Genomic DNA, 11,072 nt, shown 5'->3' with positions numbered 1-11,072 from the left:
ATACTGTGCGTATCGACCAACGGTGTTGTGTTGTGTTGTGTTGTCTAGTCCATACGCCTCTCTGTGATGTAAAACATGTTATATATATATATATATATATATATATATATATATATATATATATATATATATATATATATATATACGTGGCTCGTGTCGTAAAGTGTTAGTATATGTATAACAGGATATAGGCTCCTTTTGTGTGTGCAAGTATATATACAATCCATGCATAGCATATTAATAACGCAGCACAAAGATAACGTAACTGTAGTTCAACAAACATGTTAATTCCATCAAAGTAAGCACATAATGACCGTTTAGTAACGGGCTTATAACCTTAGTGCATGAGTTCCCTTGGTCTCGCCAGACACAGAAAAAAAAGCATTTCATGTGAAACAGTTACCACGGAAAGTTCTTTTTGTTTTCCCTCGTTTATTTCCATTTTTTGCAGTTCTGTATTTTCCTCTGATGTTTGCAACGCTTTTCTGTTTTGATTATTACATTTTCCTAACTTTTCTTTTTACACAGCAATCGCCACCTACCAAGGCCCAGAGGCCACTCGAAGATACGGGTTAATGGGTATACATTAGTTACTGTTATTATAGCGTAGTAAACATAAGTAGTGAGAATTTTGTAAATTGGATTACTTAGGGGAATGGGTCATCAAGAATTTGTTTATGTTGGACTTGAAGACAATCAGATTGTAGTCAGCTGGAACGCAGATAATCGGAAGAGAGTTCCACAGGGATTCAGTTCTAAGAAAGAAGCTTTGTTCATGGGATTTACATTTAGGTTTAGACACATGTAAAGAGTGTTGGAAATTATTGATAGTGGTTTTGGCTAGACGAGTGTTTTTCGTGAAATTTGGCGAAGGAGGACCATAGATTGAAGCTCAGATGAGCACTTGCTATGAAAATTACGGTAAAGCAGAGACAAGAAAGCAATTTATTTTCTGTGGGAAAGAGGTTGCAGGGAAGAGAGAAGGTCACCCCCTACTAAGCTACGAAGTTTATTTTGAACTTTGTCAAGTCAGGATAAGGTGCTTCTAGCAGCCTCTGTCCAGATGTGGCAACAGTAATAGATCCTTGGCCATACCTGGCTTTTATATGGTAAGAATATTGCATCTGGAGTGAGATATCTACTGGAACAGTAGAAGAATCGCATTATTTTCCCTGCCATTGGTTTAATAGGGTTATGAGACCAAATAACGACCGAAGCCAAAACTTCCGTTTGCTATCTACCACGTATATACAGAAACAAACGAAATAAATTGTATCCAGGTAGTATGAAAACCCTCCCTTGTTTTCCAACTGACGTTACAAGTCAATTTTACCACAGTTTTCTTATAACTATAAGCGTATTTGACGTTTCTGAAATTTTGAGATGAAGATTGGTTACTCATATTATTTAGATTCATCGGACTACTGTTCTCATCTTGAGTGTAGTTTTCACAACGTTTCGGTCGATGTATGCCGCATAGTTTATTAGCAACGTACAATCGTCTAATAGATTTTCTTAAACCTGAGTTTTTAATAAATCTCTAGATCGGGGAAATGTTTAAATAGTCAAAGCAATGCGTTAAATGTTTTCTCTAAGAAATAACGAGGGAAGACGCCTACATTTAAAGTACAAGTTTTAAAACAACAATCACTCACTTGTGATAGATTGTTCGATTATAGATATCTAACGTACCGCCACAGCCGTTACTGGAGTCAATGAAGTCTACTCCAGCGAACGATCCGCGGAAGTTAATCCAAAGATGGCGGCAACAAGAGGCCGTTTTAAAGATGGCGTGTCAGAGCAGACGGAATCGGTAATCACAGTAAGTCATTTCTAATGGGCACCAGGAACTACGAGTCAAAAAGGTGGGCCTTATTGGCGCGATAATTAGCTGGGGAAGAGGGGTAGTGCATTGGACACTCGCCAGTTCAGTCGACAAGACGAGGAAAGAGATATTGAAAAGGAAATAATGGCACTGACGTCCATAACTTAACTTTGGTGTAAAACAAAGCATTAGATGGACATCAAAGAAGATAACACTCGCATGCACCGGAAGATGAGCAATATCTTCCTCGCTTTCCCCACCCTTCTCTATCTCTCATAATTATATATATATATATATATATATATATATATATATATATATATATATATATATATATATATATATATATATATATATTACTTCAGAATAAATAATGCAATAGATCTACTGGGATGGAAATCCAGTGATTATTGGTCTTACAAAATACTATTGGCTGTAATATTTTATAAAGACAATCCCAGCTAAATATACCAGATAGAGCAAATAAATCATAATTTAGTAATTTTAATTTTATGACGTGAAATTATAAAATTTCAAATCTAGAAATTTTTAATGTATGTAATGAATATATCTTCTTGACCTATAGGTTTCCGATGTCTACCCATCTCGTCAGAGGAGAAAATATTAGCAAATATTATAATGGTTTCTACCTCATTTGCTAAGGGCAATAAACATAGAAACTCAGAATTACAAGTTAAATTTAAATTATAAATGTCATAGAGAAAGGGAAATTATATATTGGTTCAAAATAAAAGGATATTGAATTTCATATCCAAATAGTGTTGTAAATTCCGAAGTGAAAATATTTACTAGCAGTGAGGTAAAGAGATCAAATCTGTATTTTGAATAATTCACGGAACCAGTTAACTATCCAAAGTAGGCATAATTCACTGGTGTCTTCTTTGTTTAGATGAATCCGGTAAATAAATTATTCTATAAGTCCGGTGTAGCTGTTTTTTTTTATAAACATATAATTCTTTATATAGTTATTTTATATTTTTATAATTATAATATATGGGATTCAAAGTGCACTCCAAATTAATTTCAATTTGTGAATAAAAAATAAAAACGGTTTCTGTAGACATACATGATATAAATAAATAAATAAATAAATACAATGTCAGATGGAAAGCTTACACCTTTGACTACAATACCAACAAGAAAAACTAAACAAAAAAAATTCACCACCCTGAATCCCTAAAAATAGGTCTTCCAATTAATTATAAAAGAGAACAGAAGAAATTGCAAAGAACCGCTGCTAAATTCTACAGACTTTAAACAAATCTACACTCTTTATTTAACTCGGAACTTAAGAATTTTGAAAACATGATGATTAATCTGGTCAAAAAAATAAAAAAATAAAAAACCACAGATACACACCTAACGTTATTACTAGGAAAATAAATAACTAAATAAATAAGAAAGAACTGGGGTTTTCAATGTTTTCCCATGTATTATTGTTAATTTTAACTGAACATTTCTATTTTACAAATCAGTATTAGAATAGCATATAATAATAAGTGATAAAATAGAATCCTAAAAAACGTAAGACCGCATCTTGACGAGAATATAAAAAGCCGAATTGCAGGATTAAGGCAGTCCAAAATGGCATACTTTTAAGAAAAGAACATGTGAAAACATTTCTTTCTGCAGTGAAGTGAATTGGTCAAATGTTCGAATTCGAACGCTCAGTAAAAATGGAGTTTAAATCTGATCGCCATAGAGCATTCACTTTGAAGGACGACCGCAGGCTTAAATTAATTATTTTCAAGGATCGAAAGACAACTTATGTTGACCATAGCAAAATATTCAAAACGGGGGCTGGAAATTATCTTTCTAGATATACAATATCTAGATGAATGAAAGAAATGGGAGTTTCTTCTACACGGTGTGCAAAGAAGCCATTTTTATCTCAAAAGAAATCAGATAGAAAGAGATTTGTTTCGTGTTCTGATACAGACTGATTAAGGAATGTTTTCTGGTCAGATGAATCAGGATGTTGTTTTGTTCGTGAGGCTCCCGAAGAACTGAACAAAAATTTCGCTAAGTTGCATAAAAGCGACAGTTAAACACGGGAATGGAAGGATGGGGAACTTTCACTGCAGTAGGATTTGGGGAACTTATAAGATGTGAGAAGTCAATCAATGCAAAGTAATATATTTGAATATTAGAAACAAAACTGTTACCAAGTATCCAGAAGCTGGGATTATCCCAGAACATTATTTTTCAACATGATAATTCCCCTGCACACACTGCTAAAGTCACGAAAAATGGTTTTCTGATAATACAATTGATGTGATATTTTGGCCAGGTCAAAGCTCCGATTTTAACCTAATCGAGAATATTTGGTTCATAAAATCTCGTGCATTGGCTGGAAGAACTTTTTTCGAAAAATGGCAAACTATGAGAAGCTGTGCAAAGCGAATGGAATAGCATCTCCTCTTCACAGTGTTCCACTTTGGTTGAGAACATGTCTAAAAGGATTCATCTTTTAAAGAAATCAAAAGGGGTGCGATTCCATTCTAAGCATTTATTAAAGTAACTGTCTTGTTCTGTGTTATTAGTCTTGTTTAAGTTTCCTTGTTCAATTGTTCTTTGTTTAATATAGCTTTTAGTGCAATAAAAGGTATAAAATTTGTGTGGCCCATTTGTTTCTGCTCACGACTTTAATAATTGATGATTTGTTCTCTATGTTCAATGTTATGTGTCTGAGAGATCGCTCTTTCTAATGTAACGACGTTCCTGACAACAGTTTTAGATGTATAAACATAAGTTAGATAACTGTTACGACCCGTGTTTAAGGGGCCTCAAGCAAAACGGATCACGGGAATAGAGTAACAAAATTTATTGACAAGATCATACAACAGTGAGGTGTGTTCGTCCAGCCGGATACCAAGTCCCGCCTAAAGACTTTGTCTTCCGGTGTTCATTTGGGTATAGATTAGTTAGATAACTTAATTAGTCCGCCACAATACAGATCTCCCAGGCTAAGTACTCCGAACGGTGTAACAGTATTACTTTTGTTTTTAATAGTCTTTTCTTTTTGGAGGGTTAATTGTTAAGGGCGAAACAGGTGTTTATCTTTTCTTTTTTTTTTCTTTTTTCATTTTTTCTTTTTTTATTATTATTTTTTTATTGGCATTTTCACACATATTAAATGCGAGAATGTGATACAGCAATTCATGCCTTGCGTGCGTAGACTCAGTCACGATGAATTAAGTGGCAAACAACCCGCTTAGGGCCCCTGTTGGTAATAATTCATCATAAAATATCAGGGGATTTCCACTAGTGCTCGTAATCCGAGGAACTGTCTATTTTTACGCGACGTCAGACAAAAGGTTCCGGCACTTCTTTCATATTGTAGAATGACCGTTTGCATACTACGAACCTGCCACACGTAATATACTTCAGTGAAGTTGACTGTCGGTAAATAATTAACCGATACTGGTAAAAATAGATTTGCGACCGATCCCTGTTGCGGTATAACTGAAAATATTGTATCTTGTGAAAAATCGCCCACAATCGCATATTCACTTACCACTGGGTCGGTTTGCAAAGGTGTGAGCGATAGACTATCTTGCCTGATTTTGGTTCCTTGGTTTGTGATTAGGTGCTATGTTCTGTAGGGTGGCGAATTTTGTTCGGTCTACAACAGTATCGGTTTCTTTTCCCCTTGTGTTTTGCCTTTAGTGGTCTAGAACAGAGAAATTTTCTTAATTTTTTTCCTTCAAGACTGAGCGTCATATTTTTCATTTTGTTGCAAAAATTTCTGATTGTCTGCTTTCATAAGATAAATTCATCTATCTAGTCCGTTGTATTCTCAGTACATAGAATTTTAACTTTTTAGTTTTTTTTTTACAATCTTATTATATTGATTAACAATTGACTTTCGAATAAATTTTTCGACCGTTGACTACCTTTGCTGTAGCGGGAGTTGATATCCGGTCTTCTGGTATTTATTTATATGGATCGGTTCATTCGTAAATAACAAATGGAAGTTCGCCCTAACAGGCCTCATACTAAATAGTAGGGAAGGTTCAAGGAGTATGTAAAGATAGAGGACTGGGAGCACTAATCAGATTCCACAATTGGAACCTTGGGGAAACGCATATCTCCACCTAAATTTCAGTGAAGCCCAATGGTCGCTATCCACAAGAAATCAATGGTAAACGAATGTTTATTAACGCAAATTCACTATCAAAATTTATCGAAAGAGGTGGACAGTACTGAACACCTGGAATAAATTTCTGTAACTCAGACTCCAGTGAACAGCATGATGATCGATGTAAAAACCCCTAGTGCGTAATAATAATAATAATAATAATAATAATAATAATAATAATAATAATAATAATAATAACAATAATAATAATAATAATAACAATAATAATAATTACAACTACAACAACAACAATAATAACAACAATAATAATAATAACAACAACAACAACCATAATAATAATAATAATAATAATAATAATAACAACATAACAATAATAATAATAATAATAACAATGACAACAACAACGACAACAACAATAAAATAATAATAATAATCTTAATAATAATAATAATAACAACAACAACAACAGAACAATAATAATAATAACAACAGCAACAACAACAGAAACAACGACAACAATAACAATAATAATAATAATAATAATAATAATAATAATAGTTGTGAAAACTAAAAGGTTATGACAAAACCAAGGAAAGATAACCAGACCTCGACTGGTAGAATGTGAAGAATAATAAGATTCGTGGGAGTCATTTTGTCACCCAAATCTTAGGAAAAGATCAATACTGTTACTAGCAAGTCATCAACGTGGAAATTACTAGAAATTGTGAGAGACTTTTTGTCAATCAGACTACAGGGAATATCGAATATTTCTTCTTTCTGATCCATCACTGCTAATGATGACCTATGTGAGAACTCATAATAAATTGATAAATCAGACTGCAAGTGTAAATCATAAAAAAATTCAGAAAAGAGGCTAAAAAATCAATAGAATGAAAGCGAACAAGAATCAATGGAAAAGAGGAAATCTAACTCAGAATGAAAGACTAAATAGAAACCTGAAAAGCTAAAACAAAACTATCTGCGCAAGAAGGGGGGATGAGACGATACGGTTACAAATCGGAACATCACAAACACAACAGAACTTTTAAAAGCAATGAGTGGCAATTCAATCAAAATGTAAACCGGGAAAGAACAAGAATAGAACAATCGCATCCGACAGACACGAAACCTTTCTGGAATCAGAACAGAAAAATCAAAATGGCTGAAAATTCTGAAATAAAAAGCTTAGCTAAACTGAAGAAAGGACAGAGGTAGGAATTAATGAAGAAACGGTTTGGACAAGCCTAAGCAAAAGGGCATGTGTAGAAAGCTGCAGCTCATGATAAAATACATGCATAATGCTGTTGAAAATTCACGGCCCCACATAAAAGATTAACGCTAAAGTTTATAGGATTTATACACAAAACAGATGCAACACATTGAATCCATATAGGAAGAACTACATTGATATGAAAAGACATAAAAATGTAACAACTGAACAACTACTAATGATCTTACAGTTCTAATATTTTTAGATGAAGACTTATTGTTAATATTTCTTGTTTTGGTCGAATTATTCTCATCTCCATTGTTATTTCTATTGAAATGGAAAAGCCGAGTCTAGCTGATCACATATGAAAAGAAAACGGAACATACTTCCCTTTGTGGAACGAGGTGGAAATAATTGATTTGGATGCAAGATGGAGAGTTAGGCGACTCAAAAAAAGCAGCATATTTGCCAAAAAATACACATTACCAAGTAGACAAAGATTTGGAATTAATAATTAGGAAAAATCTAATAGGAAGAAAAACAAAAAGTATACGCTTTTAAAATTTCGACCATAGAAGAGAAATTATTCCCTGGCGATCTTTATTAGATCTGCCTCCTCTTTGTCAACAAGTTTTCCACACATACGAAACTTCAGCCATTAAACAAAGGCCAACTCCAAGAATGGGAAAATATCTAAGGAGCCAATTACTATCCTCTTCTCTTTTCCAACACATCATCTCATATGCCGGACGACGGTCGAATGTCAAACTGACCGAAACGTTGCACAAATAACATTCAATAACGATCAAAATCAGTAATGTATACTAATGACGTGTTTACTAACAAATAAGAGTTGGCAGAAAAGGCTTTAACAACATCCTGACACAGTTTAATTACGAGGGATGATCAATGGCCATAATAGTAGAAGGAAGGAGGCCGCGTTGTGGGCATTGCTAGAAATCCTGGCACATCTCTAAGGCATGTTCAGAAAAAGCCTAATAGGGCAAGGACCGCATGAGAGGGCAAAGTAGAAAAGGAAATAGGAAGGGGCCAAGTGGAGTAAGGTCGCCACCAAAAAAGAGTAAAAACAGGAGAAGCCCCCCCCCACCTCAATCAGCAACCATAAATATGCTAGTTGCAACCAGAAGAAAGCATAAGACGCTCTCCTCAGTGACCGAGGTGAAATATGAGACCCCGGTAACAAGACCAAAAGAGAAGGAGGAGAAGAAGAAGAAGAAGAAGAAGAAGAAGAAGAAGGAGAAGAAGAAGAAGAATACGAATACGAATACAGAGAGCAAAGACAAAGAATTTTTAGTACAAACCGCAGTACAATCGGAAGAACAACCCACCTCTCCCCTATTCAACTCTCCCACCTCCACAATAGAGGAGCCGGAAGAAGCTCCAGCGCTAAATGCCGTAGAAGAAACAGAGGGAGGGGGAGACTGCAAAGCGAACAGCCACCAGATGATTGGAGATCTCGATGGTCGCCAGAATAGATACCTCAAGAGCATGAAGGGGCTTGAAAAGGTGGATGGAAAAAATATCAAACCACCAGAAATTTCGAAGACGGCCATAAGATCACGTTGTAAAAATGAACAAAGGAGGGAGTGCGAAGGCTTTTTGCTGAATGGTGGACGCCGGGAATAAAGGTGGTGAAAACGAAAATAACATTTAAAATTCCAGGATAAGAGGAGTTTCCAAGATATGAAGTAATTATTGTTTTTTTTTTCTATATTAATTTTACGGAAAATAAACATCCAATTTATAGCCACCCTTTTTTGACATGGATACGTCATTATTTTTTTTTTTATAAGGTTAATGTTTATTTTGTAATTGTGGTCTGGTAGACCAACACAACATCTACTTTAAAAAACGTGTTTTCTATGGGTTTCGGATGTGCTAGAAAACGAATATCGCATTTTAATTTTCCGATAAGTATTTTTTCGCATATTAAGCAATGAAATTCTTTATGTTAATATATGGTGGCTATTGTTGACCGTGCATACCCGGAAAAAAACCTTATTTGCGGAAATTTAAATGCGATATTTTTTTACAGCACACCCTAAAACCTATGAAAAACAATTTCTTTTAGGTAAATTTTGTGTTGGTCTACCAGGCAACTATAAACACCACCCCTAAAAGAACAGGACAGATCCCTCTATAAAAGGTATTCACAAAGTGGGTGACCATTTTACATTAAATTAATATAGAAAAGTGATCCCTCAAATTTTTGAAATAATAATATGCGACCGTAAGGGCTAATGGCACATAGCCCACAACACAATTTCGATCATGAGTATTTCAACAAACCGTCATTTGTTAAATGCTGATCAATAGTCGCCGAGATTTCGAACTTATAAAATTGCTCAAAAAGGTGGTATATCTGCATATGGATATATCTATACTCGTGGCCAAATTGAATATGCAACGCTCATATCTTTGGTTCTATGAAAGAAAACTACATAATAATTTGCAGGCTTTTTGAAGATTATAATAGCATTATATGATTAAAAATTTATGACAATTGGTAAAAAACTCTATATTTTCAAACCAGATATGATATCTTATCCGTCGCGAGCAAGAAAAGAAAATACGTGAGATTGCTATGTGGACTCTTTCCACACCGAAGGAAATATCTTGGATTAACTGCGTCGTCGTCGAGTTGTGAAACACACCAGCAAAAGAAACCAAAAGAAAAAAAGGAAAAACAAAAGAAACCTGTAAGTGCAAAGATTACCCTATAAAGGACTTTCGCTCATTTCAATACGAGTAGATATACTTCAGATTCCATAACTTTGAATACATTTCTTTTTCTTTCGCTAAACTCTTCTTTTTTTTGTTGGAAAAGTGTTTGTTATTTCGTTATTTTCTCGCATTTATTTTTTTTTGTGTTCATCCTTGCGTTTCCATCCACGTGTTTTATTTTTTTATTTTTTTTACTGTGTCACATATGCGATAAAGAGAAAATACTTGGATTTTTGCTATCCCGTAAATTTCCTTGTACCCCTCCCTTTTGGGCAACGTTATAAAGATGAACAATTTTCATTCTTCTCGGAAATTTCTTATCATGCCCCTATGTTTAGTTGTGACTTAAATCCTCACCTTTTATCGAATATGTAACAATATATATATATCTCTACAATTATATAAATGTGACTTTGCCTGTGTGTGTATGTGTTCGTTCGTTATGGATTTAAAAACCCTTGCACGTCCGTTTATGAAATTTTACACATAGGTTCTCAGTGTGTCTGGGTGTGTTTACGGGTACCTATTGCATCGGAAAGCTTTCCTAAATCACCATCAACTACTATTAACAATGCTTTTATTTATTTGCTATTTCCGATTTGATCGGCCATTTCTCCAATTCGTTGCCTAGCAACGGCGAGCAACGGCGACCAACGCTACTGCTACTGATGCAACTATTACTGATACTCGCTGCCGACGCCCGCACACACGCTCGCACGGCTACTACTACAACTGCTCCTACTAATACTGCTACTCGCTGCCGGCGCACAGGCACGGCTACTTAACCCTTCTACGTTATGGAATTGTTGCTACTAGAACTGAGCCTACTAATACTGCTACTCGCTGCCGACGCACACATTTACATTTAACAAATTCGAGCAGACGGTAACTTTTCGTTGCCTAGCAACGGCGAGCAACGGCGACCAACGCTACTGCTACTGATGCTACTATTACTGATACTCGCTGCCGACGCCCGCACACACGCTCGCACGGCTACTACTACAACTGCTCCTACTAATACTGCTACTCGCTGCCGGCGCACAGGCACGGCTACTTAACCCTTCTACGTTATGGAATAGTTGCTACTAGAACTGAGCCTACTAATACTGCTACTCGCTGCCGACGCACACATTTACATTTAACAAATTCGAGCAGACGGTAACTTACAT

Source organism: Euprymna scolopes, chromosome 29 (assembly GCF_053919585.1).
Source record: "Euprymna scolopes isolate OS-2025 chromosome 29, ASM5391958v1, whole genome shotgun sequence".
NCBI classification, from domain to species: Eukaryota; Metazoa; Mollusca; class Cephalopoda; order Sepiida; family Sepiolidae; genus Euprymna; species Euprymna scolopes.
Note: the sequence above shows the minus strand (reverse complement) of the source record.